Genomic DNA, 20,617 nt, shown 5'->3' with positions numbered 1-20,617 from the left:
CCTAGGTAGATGTCCCTGCACCGGTTGAGGAGGAGCCAAATCGGTGGTGCTTAGATGGTCAATATCAGTTCTACAGGGATTCCAAGGTACTAAATGACAAGGGGGTGATGAACCGTTTGGGGACGATCATCGTAGAGTTCTTATGGGGAGTCTTCACACAATACCTGATGTGCAGAGATTGTTCACTCGCCACAAGCTCGAGTGGATGGCTAGGAGTTTGGGGACGTACAGAGAGGCAATTGTTTGGATGTTATACGCTTATGTGGCGAATCTCATAGGTTTTTTGATAGGTGGGTGAGACCCGCCAAATAGGACCCGTTCACCACATTACTATTTGGGGGCTACCGGGGGGATATTTCTCCGTCACCATTCACCATTTCATGTATGACACCTCCACTGATATTACTCGAGCTCCCTTGAGTCCAGAGTTTGACTACATGTGGGAGATGGTCAAAAGTGAAAAATTTTAGAGGACTGTGGAGCAGAGAGAGACAGGTAAGAGGTGGCTTGCTCAGCATCTATCCATCGACAGTGAGGAGCAGATTGGGTGTTGGACCTAAGAGGATTGATAAAAAAGGCCGACCTCACCTTCACATCAAAGATCTTCTAGCTGTTAGTTCGCCACCGCCTATCTCCAAAAATAGAAAATAATATTCTTACTTGGGATAGAGCGGTACTGGTAGCAGCCTTAGTGCCAGTTTTGGACATCGACTTTGCGAAGTGATTTATCACGGTGTTACATGAGATGAATTTTAATTCCTCCACTAGTTACCCATTGGCGTGACTGATCTTCCATCTATGCAAAGATGTCAGATTTGAAAGGGCCCATAGTTGAGTTGCAGTCGTTGAGTGAGAATTTGGCGGACACGGTAGAGTTAGCCTAAGAGGCTGACCCTACCACTTCAGAGCCCGCTAACACTACCCCGGCCGAGTCCACCCATGGCAATAGCAGAGCACCCAGTTCCTCCGGTCTACCCCACTACCTGCAACACTGGTCCCATTCGCGAGGATACAGAAGTAGAGGACAAGATGGCCACCCTTCTGCATCACATACAACCTTGGATGAAAAAGTCCACGGCCGAGGCCGAGGACCATATTTAAAAGAGGGTGGCCCAGTAGACGGAGGACAAGATCCAGAAGGTTCACCATCACCTTAATGCATTTCAGTTGCGGGTTCTTGTACTCCCTTCCCCCACTATTGATTTGGCTTCACTTCAAGAGGTTTTGGCAAGTTTGCGGGTAGATGTAGACAACATTAAGTAGATGAGGCGGACTTGGCCTGAGTTTGCACCTTTCAAGCTAGCGGAGGACACTGTGTTTGCTTACTTTCACAGCCCCTACTGAGCCGCTGCCTGAGCCACGTGGTCATGCCATGATACATTTATATACCGTGGTTTCACGGTATTTTTAATGATTATTCCTTAAGTTTAATGTGTGTCCAAAATCCTTTGTGTATTTATTTTAATGTAAGTTTCCCTTTATTTGCAGGAAATTTGTCTAAAGATGAACGCGGAAGTTTTATAGCAAGAAATGCAGAAAAGTTACCACCTACGGAGCTTGTGAAGGTCCGTCGTGCCTGCGACGGTCCGTAGGTGGCATCGTAGTAAAGCTGCTGAGGGAAGATGGGGAAGTCTGAACAAGTGTGAGGTTACGAAGTGAATGACGGACCGTCGTATCCATGACGGACCGTCGTATCCATGATGGTCCATCCTGCTGGTTCGTCGTGATGATCAGAGAAGTAGTCCCAGTACACAAATTCCAAGAAGTTTAAGTGTTATGAAACGGAGACCCTCGACGGACCGTCGTGCTTGGAACGGTCCGTCATACCTTTTTTTCGAGGGTAATTAATAAAGCAGCAGAAGGATGTGTAAAGTATAGGATGACGGAGGCCATGACGGCCCGTTGTGAGTACGATGTCCCGTCACAAGGTCCGTCAATCTAGCCGCGTGTTGACAGATTTTTAGCAAATAGAATCCTTCTTTTATTAGGTTTTTGTTTTTTTATAAATAGTTGGAAAAACTTCATTTTTGGGGTTAGACTCTCTTATAGTGAGATTCTCTTCTGTTAGACTCCTTGTTAGTAGACTTTGTGATTGTTATAAATATGGAGAATCTTTAGTCTTCGATTAATTTCAGTAATTGATCCACTTTTTCTGGAACTGATTGCTGGTGCGTTTGTTGATTAATCAAGTGAACTTCTAGATTTTATTCTTTCTCATTGAATTAAGTTCATGAATATTATATTACATATATGAATATTGTTATTATGACTATGGGTAACTAAACTCCATAACTAGGGTTGTGGGAACCATGGGTGAATAATAAGGTAAAATCTAACTACAATAACAATTCTAGAATTTTATCTTGCATGTATTGATAATTCTTTCGTTTAGAAGTCTTTTTAAGGGATGGACAACGTTACAACTCGCCTTAATTCTACTTGCCGGACCAAGGAGGTAGATAATAGGAATAGAATTTTATCAAGAAATATTTCATGTATACTATCTAATAGGCTAGTATTGATTAGTACGAGGTAATAACTTAGTCAAATATCGAATACAACGTTTAATGTGAGGTAAAGGTAAGGGTAAGTATAGCAACACACGTAGCCGGACCAAGGTGTAGAGTGAAATTTTCTAGATGTCGGACCAAGGATTTAGAAATACATAGCTTATCACTTCGCATGCAAAATACTAAGAAAGAATTGTTATAGTTAGAATTATCAAGTTAGAAACCTGTGGGGAACACTTAAACCCTAGTTACTTTTATTAATTGATTAAACTTCAAGGTTTGATTTTGTTAGCTGGTTACTTTATATTAGTTAGTTATCTTTATTAATTTAGAAATAAAAACCCCCTTTTATTGTCTTTTGTATTCTAAGGAAATGATTGACTAAATCATAGAATAATAGATTGAAGTTAAGTTTGAACTATTTTATTTATGGGAACAATCCCTACCTCATTAGTTGGGATCTTTACTTGATACGACCACTTTACTTCTCATTTGAGAAGTAAGTTTGAGCGTTATCAAATTTTGGCGCCATTGCAAGGGGAAAGTATCAGATTAAGTTAAACTTATTACTATAGTTTAGTCGATATTTTCTTAATTTTACTTTGTTTATTGTTTTTTATTCTTGCAGAACTATCTTCCTTGTATGCCAAATACACGGAGAGTAAGAGAACCTTGTTTACCTACGATCACGAATTAGAGCGTACACTACGCAACATGAATTAAAACTTGGGTATTAATGATGATGATCCAAACCAGAACATCCTAGCTCCGGTTGATGTTCATGGTCAGTTATTACCCAATGCTCCGGGTGAAAACCAACAGAGGGGACAAAATCCCGCTCCACGTCCTCAAGAATACTACAGAGGCTATGACAATACAGCAGAATCCGATGGGACACTATTCTTGCCCCCTTTACCAAAAGGCCACACCTTTGTGGTAACTAGTAGCCTGATGCAAATGCTCACTACCAGAGGTTTGTTTTCAGGGCTACCTTCTGAGGATCCACATGCCCATATAGCTAAAGTAAGGGCAGTGTGTAAAAGTTGTGTAGGGAGGCGTGATTTGGATTTGGATGTAATAGGGCTAAGAGTCTTTCCTCTCTCACTGACGGGAGAGGCTGCTATTTGGTTCACTAAGCTCCCTTATAACTCAATTTTCACGTGGAACCAACTGAGGGATGTTTTCTTAGGACGCTACTATCCGGTCTCCAAGAAACTAAACCACAAAGACAAAGTGTACAACTTTGTGGCACTACCAGGAGAGTTAGTTAGTAGTTCTTGGGATAGATTCACCTCATTTTTGAGAAGCGTCCCAATCACCGCATAGATGATGAGTCACTGAAGGAATACTTTTATCGGGGACATGATGATAATAATAAAACGGTGTTGGATACTATAGTGGGTGGTTCTTATGGGGAGTGTCCTTATGCTGAGATTGCCGAAAACTTAGAGAAAATCTCTTGGAACAATAAAACATGGAGTACTAGGAAGTCAGATACTGGGAGAAATACCTTCGCAGTGCAATCCACTCACAACCCAGCCACAAATGAGATTCATGAAGAGATGGCTCAGATGAGAACTTAAGCTTGTGTTGGTATTAAAACATATCACTAGGGGTGCAGAAAATATAAATGCAGTTAACTACTTGTTGAAATAACCACCACCAAATGGTGAATGCTATTATGAGAAGAATTCCTATGCGGTAAATGAACGACCAGGGGGTTTCCGACCGAGTGCCCAAGGCGCAAATCAAGAGAATTCGCGCCTAGGTCAAGGAAACCAAGATCGGATCTATGGTAACTATAACCGAGAGGTTCATTATGTTCGAGATAGTAACTACAACCGCAACAACAACTTCAACAAGGGTAACTATGGTAACAGAAATTATAGGAATGGGCCCTATGTCCCTCCTAAAAATCGTGAAGTTACTCCTATGGATGGTGAAGATAGTATGGCGCGAGTTAAGTATGAGGAGGTTCGATGCTAGTGACAAGCACTATAAAGAGTTAAGGAGTTAATTAGCGGGTACTGGGAAAAAAGTCGATACACATGCATATCAAATAAGCAGATTGAGTTGCAAATGGCCCAATTATCTGCGACTTTGAACACAAGGCAACCGAACACTCTTCGTAGCAACACTGTCCAAAATCCGAAAAATGATGGAAATTGTATGGTAATCACTACTCGCGGTGGTAAGCAAACCTCTATATTGTCTAATGAGAAAAAGGTGACAAAAGATAATGATAAAGTGGTATAGGTTAATGGTGAAGTAGAAGATAACACTGGAAAAGATGTTGAAGCGCCTACAAAGGTAATTCCCATGCCTACACCACCACTCCCCTTTCCTCAAAGAGTAGTGAAAAAGATCGAGGATGGTAAATATGGGCGTTTTATAACAATGTTGAAGCAGCTTTCTATCAATGTCCCTTTGGTAGAAGCTCTAGAAGAAATGCTCGGTTATGCCAAGTTTATGAAAGATCTCGTTACAAAGAAAAGATCGGTCACTTTCGAGGATGATGATAGAATGCAACATTGTAGTGCTATTGCTATAAGATCTCTCGTACAAAAGAAAGAAGATCCGGGTGCGTTCACTATTCCTTGTACAGTCGGGTCATCACATTTTGCGAAAGCATTATGCGATCTGGGGGCAAGAATAAATCTCATGCCCCTCTTGATTTAAAAGAAGTTGTGTTTGGGTGACCCAAATCCCACTGCGATACGGCTAGTGATGGCTGATCGAACAGTGAAAAGGCATATAGGGATACTCCACGATGTTCTAGTAAAAGTGGAGTTGTTCATATTTACGTATTATTTTGTTATCCTTGATTGTGAAGTCGATTTTGAAGTGCCTATTAATCTTGGGAGGTCATTCCTTTCCACGGGTAGAGCCTTAATTGATATGGAAAAGGGGCAGATGAAATTTCGATTGAACAATGAAAAAGCGACCTTCAACATTTGTAGGTCCATGAGGCAGAGTGGTGAGCTCCAATCGGTATGTGCTATATCATAAAAAGAAAAGATGAAGAATCACCATGACCTAAAAAGTGAAAAACGAGAGTTTATGGTTGGGTATTTGGTGCTTTTATACAATTCTAGGTTGCGTTGGTTTCCGGGAAAGCTCAAGTCCAAATGGATTGGGCCTTACTTGATTACCTAACTATTCCCTCATGGAGCAGTTGAGTTAGAAACCAAGGAGGGTGTGCGGTTTAAGGTAAATGGACAACGAATAAAACCCTATTTTGGGCATGCTGAATCGGTGAATGAAGGAATCGAGGCATACCATCTTAATGAAGTTAGAGTAATCAAGCGTCATCAGTCGTGTCGCGATGTTAAATCAGGCGCTTGTTGGGAGGCAGCCCAATACTTATAGTTTTCTTTCTAGTAATGGTAGCATTTTCTACTAATGGGTTTTAAATTTGCAGGCACATCACAAGGAAATTCTGCAGAAAATCACACTGCAACAATTACTGACGGACACATCGACGGACCGTCACGCACGCGAAGGACCGTCGCATGAATCTGTCGTGCCAGGTACGTCTTTCATTTATTCTCAAAACTAGGGAACACGTGATGGAACTAATGACGGACCATCGCATCTGAGATGGACCGTCGTCGGGGACTCATTGCGTCATTAATGACCGTACCCGACCTGACCAGGTTGGGGGACATTTAAAAAAATGGTAACATTTAAAAAAAACCACCACTTCAGTTCACCCATTTCCTTCCCTCTTTCTCCCATTTCCCCCCCTTTTCAACTTCCAACTTCCTACGTCCCTTCTCTATCAACTGATCGCTTCCCCAAATTCTCCAAATTCTGGATATATCCTTTCTACTGGTCAGAGTCCGCTGCTGTGGTTTTGTTCTTGATCACCAAGTGCCTCCCTTGCTTGTTTTTCTCAAATTCTCAGGTATGTGTCTCTGATTTCTACCCATTTACATTGTATTTTTGTTTATCAATTAGTATTAACCTATTTCTTATTGATGGGCCTTCATTCTTTGATCCAAATTTTTTCTGAAGTAGGTTGAGAATCCTCAAAATTGCCTTGTTAAAACTCTAGAAATAGGTGATTTAGCATTGCTAGTTTACCACGTATTTAGGTTAGAAACATATAGGTTATCACTAAGTATTCAATGTGAGTCATATGGGATGATTGTGGCATCCCCAGTTCTGTCACTGAATAACAAAAAGAAACCCCGATGACAGACCATCGTAACCACGACGGACCGTCATATGGTCTGTTCTAACATCCCACTGTACGTTTTCTCCAAGTGTCCACCAACAGATACGTGCGACGGACCATCGTGGGAACGACGGTCTGTCCTGCACAACTGTTCGGGTTGTCAGAGACCCTTTTTATAATGGTGTGCTACTTTTTTTAATTGTCCTTTGACGGACATCTATGACGGACCGTGTTACCCTCGACGGTCCATCCTGCACAACTGTCGTGTCGGTCAAAGACCCCTCTCCTGAGGGTCTCCATACTCTTTCCAAGTGTCCTCTGACGGACCTCTACGACAGATCGTCATTACCACGATGGTCCGTCTTGCACAACCGTCATGGTTGTCAAAGACCCTTGTCTAGGAGTCTCTCACGATGGACATCGACGACGAACCATCATTGTCACGACAGTCCGTCCTGCTTATCCGTCATACTTGTCAGAGACATTCCTTCAGGGGTCTCTACATAAACATAGATAAAGTAAGACATAACGGACCCCATAATGGTCCGTCGTACTCACGACGAGCCGTGACCTTGTCCGTCGTGTTTCACTTTTACTGTTGAAAAGTCATTACAACTTAGCTCTTATTTATTTTGTTTTGTTTTTGCTCGTCTTGTTTGCTCCTTCTCGTACTAATATTGATTCTGTACAAGTACTATATCCTATGGAACAATAACAAGATCGAGTTTATGCACGTGGGCATTCAAAGTCAATCGCCCCGTCTACGCTCCTGGTCATAGGCTATGATGATCAGCATGACCCCGAGTACGTGCCCCCCGGCACTGCTACTCCATCACGAGCTGCACGTGCTACCAGATCTGTGCCCAAAAAGGTGCGTCCGGTGTAGTCACTGCCTCCCTGTCTGATGAGGAGCGCACACTGACTAGCACACCTTCTGGGTCAGCTAGACATGAAGAATGAGCGTCTGGATCCTTAGGAGTTTCATGGTCGGAGGAAGCCTCACGGTCCGCTGAAGTTCCTGCACCCGCCACAGCTACACAGTCTGCCTCGTCTGATGAGGCTGACAGTTCTGATTCCACTCCCTGCTCACAGACTCGTGCTCTCACACTGTTTGCCGACCAGCCCACCCGGTTGTGTGTCGACGGGCAATATCAAGTTTATTCAGACGCAAAGTTTCTGAATGATAAAGGAATCATTACACGGACCCTTACACTGGAGAGGCGGTTCCTTACGGTTAGTCTCCCCACCATTCCAGAGATCCACAATGTCTTCACCAGACATCGACTGGAGTGGACAACGCGTTCTTTGGTCCGTTATAGTAAGAAGTTTGTCCGAGAGTTCTACGCCTCTTATGTGGCTACTCTCAGATGACAGATAGATAGGCGGGCTGCCCCCGCCAAACAGGCCCCTCTTAATCATGTTCGAGTAAGTGGCATTCAGGTCGATATCTACCTGCCTGCCATTCGCCGGTATCTATACGGCGAGGATGTTGATGCCAACCGGACCTCTCTCACCGCGGAGTTCGACTACCGGTTGAAAATTGTAAAAGATGGCCAATTCTTGCGTGAGTCATCGTTGAGAGAGACCACTAAGAGATGGATAGACCTGCACTTGTCTGTTGATGGAAAGGGTGCCGACTGGGTAACAGAGCCGAAGGGAGACATCAAGAAGGATAACTTGACCTTCACGACTAAGTTCTTAAGGTTGAGTCCGCTAGTGCCTTTCCCCCACAGCCGCTGATAATATAGTCACATGGGATGGTGCAGTTGTGACGGCGGCAATGATAGCCTTGTTTGAGGTGGACTTCGCTTTGCTTGTACAGGTGGTCATACAGGAGAGGGCTTTCAAGGTCACAACTACTTACCCTTTTCCGTGCATGATAATTTCCCTATGAAGGTCCGCAGGTGTGCCCATCTGGCACATTGATCAGCTCAAGACTCTGCTGGGCACTGTTGATATAGGCCTCATCAGGGATGAGGCCAATGAGTTGGCTCCACGCAGAGAGCCCCGTCAAGAGTTGCCTCCACTTGGTGAAAATCTGGAGTATACGGTAGCACATGCTCATACGGCTACGCATGCTACTTCTAAAATCACTAACACTACCCCGGTCGAGTCTATCCCGGGTAGTAGCACTGTCCAGAGCTCCTATCGCTCAACCCCTTTCCCCGCTCTGGTCCCGCTTGCTAGGGTCCAGAAACTAGAGGCAAAGATGGCTACACTTCTGCATCACATCCAGCCTTGGATGCAGAGGTCTATTGCTGAGGCAGAAGAGCGCTCGGAGTGTAAAATTGTCCAGCACCAGAGCAAAAGATCGCTGAGGTTCATCAGTGCTCCCTAGGTTTGCTTAATCTACGACCCTGTACTTGTATTTCTTTTGATGCATTAGGAACAATTTAATGCTATTTTATTGGTGGTAGGGTAAACGGATTGTGAGTGTTAGGGTGAAGTATGAGTATCCCAATTCCTGATACTCTCGTCGGGGTTTTCTTGCATGTGTTCTTTTTCCCCAACAGACTGAGTACTTTAATGTTGAACCGGCATGTCGTAACTTGTACAAAGTCTTGATGCATGAAAAATGAAGCATGATGAATAAGTATAATGATATCCTGTCCTAAGAAATGCTTGCATGAATAGGTGAAAATAAGTTGAATGTGTTGGCTTTAATCATGATATAGACACACACCCACTACATGACCCTCAAACTAAAACCTAAACTGGGAAATCTGATAATCAGATACGGTAATGAAGTGTAAAGAGAGTGTAAGGAGTTTGAGTGTGCAGCTGTTGATACCTAGCTAGAATTTACCCAGTTGGTCCTGCAAAAAGAATATGTCTTAGACAACTAGGAAAGGATAATAGACCCTTCTTCGAATTAGAAAACATCTAGCCTAAAATAAAGTGAACCAAATGAAACTTTTATCCCTTTTTATCCAAATCTATTGAGCCTATAATAGACCTTTCTTTTGTTCACCTACTCACCTTCCGTGGATTTAATGTGCTGCCCTGGTCCATCTTTGGAAATGTGAAACTCGACTTAAGCCTAAACCCTAAGTTGAGGGTGGTTAATACAGAAATTGACGTCATGTTGGCCATGACCCAACCTTGGATAATGTTTACCTCAACTCATGGTAAAACCATAAGTTAATGGTGGCTATTATGAGTGATAACCCAAATTGGGTATGAAAAGTGTATGGAAGAGAAAAGAATGAGAGAGCAAAAGATCTGACTCGGTAAAATTATCCATAAAAATGAATGATTTGAAATGGAATAAAATAGAGAAAAGAAAGAAAAGAAGTGAACAAAAAAAGGAAAGAGTCATATCCACAAAGAAGAAAGGAAAAGGAAAGACAAAGATGAAAAGAGGAGAAAAGTAGGGAATAAAAGACGATGAATAAGGTAGGAAACCTATGTACCATACCTGACCCTAAACCTATATTACAAGCCAAGAAAGTCCTATTGTGATCCTAGAAGTCTAGTGTAGTGAACTTAAGTAGAGAAAATAAGGGCAAGCCTATGGAGACAAGTACTAGCTATGTATGAATTTGTTTTTGCGCGGAGTGTTGAATACAGATCATTGTCCCCAAAGTTAAAATCATTGTGCAAAAAAAGGATTTCTTTTAAAGTGAGGGCACTAGTTGTAATATCGGAAAGATCGGATCTTGGTGAGAGGCAAAATAGTATAGGTATCGGTGCATGATGAGTTTGTGTCATTTCTGATCCACATGATTTATCTTGTCGAACTTAAAGAGCGTAAGCATGCACTAAAGCAAAAAAAAAGAGTAGGTATTGAACGCAATGTGATTGCGAAAGATTAAAAGAGTATACTTTTGTACAAAGTGTTGTTTTGAATCATAGTGTGTCGCTTGAGGACAAAAAACAAATTTAAGTTTAAGGTGTTGACGTACCGTGGTTTCACAGTTTTTAATGCTTTTTCCTAAAGAATTTTTTGTGTCTAAAGCCTTTTTGTAGTAATTTTAATATGTTTTTATGTTTGTTTTGCAGGAAAGATGTCCAAAAATAAATCGCAGAAGAAAACTGATATGAATTGTAGATGCGACCCACGAAGGTCATCGATGGTCCGTCGTTCTATCGACGGTCTGTAGATAATGACCGTCCATTGAAGTTCAGGCTATTGGAAAAACTCAGGGAAATCTGACCAAGTGCGGGACTATGGAGAGGATCGTTAACCGACGGACCGTCATGTTCAATCGTCGATGATATCAAAGATAATCCTAGTACCAGAAGTTTGAAAAATTCTAAGGATGGAGCAATGGAAGGCATCGACGAACCGTAGATGCATCAACAAACCGTTATGTTGATCCATCGATTGATTCAGAGATGATATAATCAGAAGGACGAAAAATGATTCTAAGTCTGGATTAACGGAGGAAGTCGACGGCCCGTCATTTCATCGACAGTCTATCTGTGGGGGTCGTCAATTACAATCTCGTTTTTTGGAAAACTTTCCTTATTTTAATTTCTTTTAAATTAGGACAATTTTTTCTATAAATAGGGTTTAAAACCTCATTTTTGGGGTTAGACAGTTACTTTTGTTTTAGTTTGTGATTGGAGATTTTATTTCCAACCTTAGCATTAAGTCAATTTCTAGATTTGCTTTTCAAGTTTATGTTGTTATTTCAAGTGGGTTTTCTAGATTTTCTTCGAAGTGGCAAAGTAAATTCATATTTTATTGTTTAACAACTATAAATTGTGTTCTTATATGGATGAGTAACTAAATTGACAACTATGGTTATGAGAATAAAGGGTGATTACCAAAGTAAACCTAGCTTAATAAGAATTCTCAAATAGGTTGCATGTATTGATACGTGATAGAACTCACCTGGTTGCTACTTGCCAAACCAAGGAAGTTGTTAACAACAAAAGAATTATCAACATAGATTTAGTGGGATACTATCTAATAGGCTAGTATCTATTGGTGCAAAGTAATAACTAATTCATATATCAAATATGATTCTTAATATGAAAACAAAAGTAAGGGTTAGTAGCTTATACACACGTAGCCGTACCAAGGTACGGGGTGAAATTCGAAATGCAAGACCAAGTATTTAGAGATACCTAATTCTTGCATGCAAAACACTAGTGAATGATTGTTATCGCTATGAGTTCGGCGTTATGAACCTATGGAGAACACATACACCCTAGTTTCTCTCAAAACTTTATCAAAACTAAGTCTTTACTCCTGTAATTTTTGTACATAGAAATACTAAAGATGTTTGTTTCACAAAAACCGCCTTAAGGTACTTTTTTTTGGAAAGAAATTTACTAAATAGAAGTAATTGTACATTGAAGTTAAGTCTAAACCATTTTTCTTGTGGGATTGACCCCAACCTAATAGTTGGGTACTTTACATGATACGACCACTTATATTTTTTTAGGAAGGTGTAATTTGAGTGTATCAAACGTGAGGTAAGACGTTGTACCATCGCTTAGGCTCATTGTGATGGTTGCCGGATAGAGAATCTCCCACATAATCTATATTAGTTTCTTATATAAGTAAAGTTGAGTTTATTATTTCATTTTATTTTGTGAACTAATTTGTTTTTACTATTTTATAAAGTTTTTTTATATATTTCTTGCTTATTTTGTCTCTATGTTGAGTTGTGCATCTAGTGTCGAAGTTCATATCTTTGAGTTGAGTTTCCAATCTCTAGTTGTGTATGGTATTCATGATTTGAGTTAAGTTGAAAAGAGGTAAGTATGTTTCCTTGTTATCAAGTTCAAGCCTATGTTTTATGCTTTAGAATTATGAGCTTCGTTGATACATCCAACATTCAACTTAGCTATGGTGAGCCTCCTTGCTTCCGAAAGATTTCATTTACTTTTCAATTTAGTTAGGATGTCGTCGGTCTTGTCCGTACTACCATCTTTGTTAGTTAGAGTCTTCACAAATAGTCAGTCTAGTTTAGGAGTCTGTATTAATCATTTATTTTATTAAATGTTTTAATGACTAAAGTAACCTATTTATTGCGAGTATTTGATTACTCAAATTTTTCATTTGAGTTAAAGCACTGTAATGGAGTTTCATGATTTAAATCTATTTTATGCTTTTGCATGCTTAAGTTAGTCTTCCGCTTGTAGTCAACAAGAATGAGGGTTCACTTGGGGACCATCAATGGTCTTCCAGTGCCAGCCATGTCTATGGTGTCGGTAGAGGCTTTTACGTCCGACATTAATTAATGGTTATTAGACTCAATGTTGCTATAATCTGTAGGAACATTTATACAAAGTACTACTTATCTATGAAAATACATTTACCAAAAATTAAGCTATTACTTGTTGTTAAATATTATTTTTACTATAGTCATAACTCTTTATTTTGATAATTATTTTTGTTTTTTTAATAAAGAAGTAACAATTCTTTATTTTTGATGATTTGAATTAAATTTGTGAACTGTAAACTAGGATACAACCTGATAGACTATGGTTTTGAATGATATGTTTAGTAACATGCCTTTTTCTTCTTGATTGTTAGGAAAGTGGAGTTATTATTATTAATATTTGTGGATATTTGTGAGTTCAAGTGCTCACAAAATTATGTTGTGAGATTTTAATATGTTATGCATCAAAATTTTGGCTTAGAATATCAAGTTGTGAAAAGCTCCCACATACTTCTTTGTTGATAATTGAATTAATTTTTTCTAACTGCGTACTATAACCATAAAAATAACTATGGTTCAAGTCACAATAAGTTGGACTGATGATTATGAGGCATAAGCGATAGTAATTACTACTATGACATGATGAGGAAGCATATTTCTGATACAAATCATATTAGGCTCATTTTTAAACATATACATGGTAAATCATATTATAATAAAAACATATTGATGGGTGTTCGTAAGAAAGAAGCTGAAGATTTTCCATTAGAGTTTAGTTAATTTAATTATGTTATGCATGGATGTAATGTTCCACTTTACTTAGGAGTGTTGTTTAGAGGTTTTTCGGTCTCTTTTTTATTGCCTGGTGTTGTTCTTTATAAATTTTTGGAATCAACAAATATCATTACTTCTGACCAACTATTTTCTTATACTCAAAATCTCTCTATGACTCATAATTTTTTCTATAACAAAAAGAAAAAACACTCTAAGATTCTGGAGGAACGCTTTACCTTAAAATAAAATGTTCTTCACAATGTACTATATCAAATGATCATATGTAAGCTTGGTAAAAAAGTTCGATCTCGTGTGAAGCACAGTGAATTTATCTAGTATATATATATATATATATATATATATATGTATAGACACACACACACACACATGTTTTGCTGAATAAAGTAGTACACAACAACAGGAATTACAGGAAACAACAACCTAGGGAAAGAACTTGTAATCTAAAACTAGAAGTCTAGAAGGGGTTAAAAAGTTAGAAATAAACTTGAATTAAAAAACTAGTAAGTCTAGAAGGGGTAGAGTTAATATTATTTAGAATCACGAATAACTTCCTTATCCTTTCCTCCCCACATTCTCACACTTCTATACTAATTCCATAACTATCTCTTGCCCTACTCACGTGACTTTCTTCCAGCCTTAAAGTTATTGTCCTACCTTTTAGGTGAAACTACACTTCTATTACTCTGACGCAGTTTGCTATTGAAGAAATCATGACCCGTCACATACTCTTTATCATCCAAATTAACAGATGTATCAATTGATTTGACAACATTACTCCCCTTCTGAAAATCGCCCTTATCCTCAAGGTTGAATTCATCCATATTAGTCTTGTTAGGACAATCTTGGAGCTTCAATGGTGTTACTTTTTGTATAGGCTTGCCCAAGCAATGCTTAAGAACTGAACCATGAAATACATGTTGTAACTTATCCACGACGGGAAACTCCAATCTATATGACACCTCTTCAATGCGTTTGATGACCTTGAAAGGACCAAAGCATTGTATTCAAAGCTTGTGGCCCCTTTTTCAGTAGCACAAAAAGTTGTCAATATGGTTTCAACTTCACTAAAACCCAATCTCCCAATACAAACAGTAGCTCAGTTCGATGTTTATTTGCAAATTTCCTCATTCTTGTTTATGCTTTGATTAAATTTGCTCTCAACAACTCCAATACCTCGTGACAATGAACTAAGTAAGTTGCCACTAATTCAATAGAAGTGCTCCCCATTATATATTGAGTTACAGTAGGATGTTCTCGTCCATACAGTGCTTGAAATGGTTTCATTCAAGAACATGTTTTGTAAAAAGTATTGTACGAGAATTCAACCCATAACTGCATTGTGACCCCCTTTCTTAGATCATCAACAACATATCAACGGACATATTGTTCAAGATACTTATTTAGGGCCTAAGACTATCCGTCGGTTTGTACCTGATATGCAGTACTCATAGTTAATGACAAACCCTACAAAAGAATGATTTCATGCCAAAAAGAATGGAGAAATCGTGGATCATAATCAATGACAATAGTGCGAAGCGGGTCGTGTAGGCGAATTACATCTACTATGAATGCTTCCACTACCAGTTCAGTAGATAAAGTGGAAGGTAATGTAGTGAAGTGACCATATTTGGCCAAACAATCTATTACTTTAAGTATAGTAGTCTTCCCTTTGGAACTTGGAAGGTAAGTGATAAAATCCATTGCAATATCTTTACAGACTTGATCCGATATAGGGAGAGGTTGCAATAACCCGACTAGATGTAAGTTTGTGTCTTTCATCAGTTGACATATCAGGCAGGTCATAACAAATTATTTCACAACCTTCTGCCTATGGCTCCAATAAAATTTGAGGTCAGTCTATGATATGTATGTGCCATGTCATCATCCCCTAAAATATTTGTGGCATGGAATAGAAATAGTAACTTATGTCGGAGTTGTGCATCTGATGGAATCACCAACCTAGCTTTGAAAAAATTATAATCATCCTTTAATACGAAATCCCCGTGATTCTCGACATCTGTTTGTAAAGATTGCTGAATAGAAAATAATTTTTATGAGATTGATTCAATGATTTAGCGTTTGTTCGATATTAAAGGTCTAGCAGAAATTGCCATAAATCTGAATTACGATAGATGGAATCAGGCGATGAATTTTGATTCCCAGGTCCATATATGATACAAAAATCAAACCTACTAGTTTAGTGCGTCATTTTTGTTTCTCAATATTTTTGTTGGTTTGATTTGTGAGGTTTTTCAAGGATTGCTGATATGTTGCTATCGTAAATCTCCTGCCAAAAAGGCATTTCTTCCATTTACTCACAACTTGTGTAATAAAAAACATCTCACGATGATATGTTGAAGCCTTCTACATCCTAGTACTCAATTTCTTTCTAAAATATGCAATGGGGTGCCCTTTTTGAGACCGAATAGCACCAATTCCTTTCTTTGAAGCATCAGTCACTACTTGAAATTCCTGATTAAAACCTGGCCAAGGCCAATACAGGGATTGAATCAAATTTAGCCTTTAATGTTTCAAAAGTTATTTGAGCATCTGGTGTCCATCGGAAAACATCTTTCTTTAGCAAACCAGTGAGTGAACTTGATAAACCGCCGGTAGTAACCTGCAAGGCTGAGAAAATTGCGCACTTCCTTTGATGGATGGGGTGGTGCCCATCGCTTGATGGATTCCACTTCACCAGGGTCAACATATAGGCCTTGAGACGAGATAATATATCTCAGGTTGTCAAGTGATTCTGTCCCAAATAACATTTAGATTGTTTTGCCACCAATTGATGTTGATGCAATAATTGAAGAACCAAGACTAAATTTTCCAAGTGATCAGTCCAACTAGGACTATATATAAAAATATCATCACAAAAAAACAGGACGTATCGACGCAAGTAAGGTCCGAATATCTCGTTCATAGTTTCCTGAAATGTAGAGAATGCATTAGTAAGTCCAAATTGCATAATGAGAAATTCATAAATGCCCATCATGAGTGCAGAATGCAATTTTAGAAAAATCCTCTGGACGGACCCTAATTTGATGATAACCTGACAACAAATCCAACTTGGAGAAATAGAGGGAACCATTCAATTCAATAAAAATCTCATCAATGGTAGGAATTGGAAATCTATCATGAATTGTGAATGCATTTAATGCCCGATAGTCGACAAAAAATCTCCATGTGCCATCATTTTTTAAACCAGCAATACGGGTGAAGAAAATGGACTAGTACTAGCTCTTATTATCCCTTCTTTAAGCATTTCCGTCACTAGTTGCTCCATAACATGATTTTGAAAATAACGTATCGATACAGTTTAATATTAACTGGTCCACCACCTAAAACTAAATAAATTTTGTGATCCTAACTTTGTGGAGGAGGCGAGCCCAAATGTTTCTGAAATACATCTTCATATGTTTTGAGCATCACTTCTAACTCAGACGAAGTTGTACATAAAGATTCACAATAAGATACCAATTCTTTATGGAAGTATGAGGAAATTATATAAATAACAACCATTCTTCTCAAGCTATGTAATTGCACTGGTTGCACATCAGTAGGTGCATCCCCTTTCCACGAGACCTTGGTACCATTTAGAGTGAATTCAAATAGCCTCTTTGCATAATCAGTTAGAACATGTCGCATAGTTTTGAGCCATGAAAGTCCCAGTACAATATCAACACCATGAAGGGATAAAATATAAAGATCTTCCACTATATTGCTGCCTTGCATGGTCATTGGAATTTTTCTAGACATGACCTCGCATCTTAATCGTTATCCACTTCCTACCACCACTGAAGAACTTAGTTTATGTTCAGTTTTAAATTGAAAAAAGTTAAACATACTCGCTTGGATAAAATTATTAGTACTAGAATTGTCCACAAGCACCTGAGAACCATTAACATGACCAGTCAACCGAGAGTAGTGGAAGTACCTCAGTGATTCCTCCGCTAATGCATCATATGATACAAATTGATATGATAAAGTGACTTTCACCTCAATGTCTTCAGATAAGATTAGAAGTTAGGGTTGAGACACACCTTGTGACCTAGAGAGTAATTTTCATCAGAAGAATAGCAGAGACATGTCATGAAGTCTTTGTAACTCTGCAGGAGTAAGGTGTTTCATAGGGGGACTACTTGATGCTTTTTGGGTAACTGGAACTGTCTGGTTCATTGTTGACTACCTTGAGACTTCATACTTGTGAGTGGTAGTTGGCCGAAGTGGTAGAGTTTTAATGAAAGCAGGTCTAGAAGAACAGCGCTCAAGTTGAATCTTTTTCTTGTATAACTGGGATATAACGTATAGCTTCGTTTAATTTCGTGGGTGCACTCAATGGAATCGCCCTAATTCAACTGAAGCCGGTTTATGGCGTAAAATTGTCATGACCAGGAAATACCCCCTAGTCTCCACAAGACGTACTCGACCTATCAGAGGTCTTATACAAGCCTCTTAGCATTCATTCATTACATAAGTATGAAAAGTAGTTCAAAACTAAAACTATTCACAATTAAGTCAACAAGGTAACTCGTTTATAGAAACATAAGAAAACTAAGTCTCATCACAAAGACAGCTAAGACACATCTCATTATTATAGGGTCACAACTATTTTTTACATTGAAAAGAGACTCATAGTCTAATACAAATTTTTAATGAAATAAAACAATAAACATAGTCACATCGTCAAACATATGAGGAAATACCAATCTTGCGAGAAATCTTTCCAAGCTTCAACCTCTAGAAATCCTCACTTGCCACCTATACTTGTTGACATAGAGAAACATATGGAATTAGCACAATTGATGCACTAAGTATAGGGAACACGCAATAAAACCATGCAAAAAGGGAAATTTACTTAAAGATATACTTATCATGCTCCTTTAGTAAAAATCTCATAAGACATGTATTAGAAACATCTTCAAGTCAATATTCACATATAAGGTAAGATAACAATCATTGAGTAACCCCTTTAAGCATATATACCCTCTACCTAAAGTTATCTAAGACCCACCTAAGTTACACATGAAGAGACCGCCGATAAAACCTCTTCAATACACACCTGTTCCTTAAAACTACCAAAGATAAGGACCTTTCTAATTTAATATACCAATGCTAGGAGAACATACATCACATAAGTCATTTAGAGTCAATTATACAATCAAGGGACTTCACATAATGGTCTTGAAAGACCTAGGGAACTCACAATAGTATTTTCAAAGACAACTTGTGCCATGTGTAGATAGAGTCCCATTCCACTATCCAAAAACTAGAGTGAACATCCCATATGATAAGAATAGACATTAATCTACATAGACCACACAAGCTAGATATGGAATCCGGTGTCATTAAAACCTCATATTGTGTAAGGTGTTTTACTTGCCAGAGGTAGAACTAGGACACATCCCATGAAGGCACATGGTGAAGGGATATGAAGAGCTTCTTTGTACTCTACTCTCATACTTCAAGTAGAGCTACTACGACAAGCATATCCACTCTATGCTTTGCCTTGTTTCTCATATAGTAAGTTATTCACATAATAGTATTTGAGAAGGTACCATCTATATGTCCTAAAGAATCATAATACCAATACCATGTCGGTATCCACAAGGGTCTTCGTATCAAGGTTCATTAGGATAGCTCAATCATGAAATGGGTACAATCTTAGGTTTATCCGATTCACTTAGTTATAAACCTTCTCTTCTTATTCAACGTTCCATATAAGTCTTTCATAGAAGGGTAAATACTTTAGGCTCACTGATCATAGACTTTCACTCATTCATACTTCATGACAAGGGTGCTAATCGTACCAAGCCAAGAGATCACATTAACATAACTTTCATGCAGTAAATAGGGATAACTAGGTCTACCTAAACAAAATACTTATCAACATATCAAGACCCTTCATAGTCTATCATCATCAAATACCATTATTTAGAGTAAATATACTTTCACCTCACACATGCACATATACAAAATCATCCTTCCAATTGTACATCTATGCATGTCATAACATGATGATACTACAAATCACGTAATAATACTGACAAGGCCATGTTCGTAGAAATTAAAACAATTAAGCATCGCCACCATAAGTGAACCATACCAATCAATAACAATTTGATATTTATTCTACGTTATAAAAAATATTTATGTCAACTTACTACCTTACAATATCCACAATCACCATCCCTCGAAATCTCAAACAACTCCACACATTAATAGAACTTACCAATTACAATGCCCACAAAACTAGACCATCAATTCATCCATATCAATGATTTAACAAAACCCAATATAGATATCAATACTATAAAAAAAACTATAACCAATTCCAATAATGATCAACATGTAACTCAATATCCCATAACAATCTAGAATTGAATCTGACATAATTAAGTCATAATCAATGCACCCACTTTAGAGACAAAAATAAGAATTTAAGAAATACTTCATAATCATTAATTTAAACCCTTTCATGAAAGAACCCATGCTTAGAATTCGAAATAGGATTTTTGATATTTTCTGAAAAGCCTATGAATTGTCTCCTTGAATGTTAAAAAAATCAAGTATGAGATCACCATACCTTGATGGTAGAAAGCCTACGAAATTTTGTTTGAAAACTTTGAGAATTTGACCTTTTTGGGGTGAAAGCGGAATTATATAGGAAGAGTAGTGAAGAGAGATTGATGAAAGATTGATGATTTTATTTATGAGGGGAAGCCCTCTATTTATATTCAAAAATTTCACACTTTTGGCCAAAATGGCCGACATCTACTTTACACTTGGCCTTTTTACATTTGACCGACGCAAAAAACAAAAACTTAATGGCCTATTTTTATTATTGGCCGACACACTTACTATTTACTTTACGACTTTTTACATAATTGGCTTTTTACAGCCGACGCAACACGACAAAAATAAAAGACTGACACGTTATAACTACGGACTATATATAAAATCCAGACATATCTAAACCTAAACCCAAGATCCACACAAACAAAAAATCCCGA

The sequence above is a fragment of the Solanum pennellii genome, chromosome 12, assembly GCF_001406875.1.
Source record: "Solanum pennellii chromosome 12, SPENNV200".
NCBI lineage: Eukaryota > Viridiplantae > Streptophyta > Magnoliopsida > Solanales > Solanaceae > Solanum > Solanum pennellii.
The sequence above is the reverse complement of the archived record's forward strand: the minus strand, read 5'-3'. Positions refer to the sequence as shown.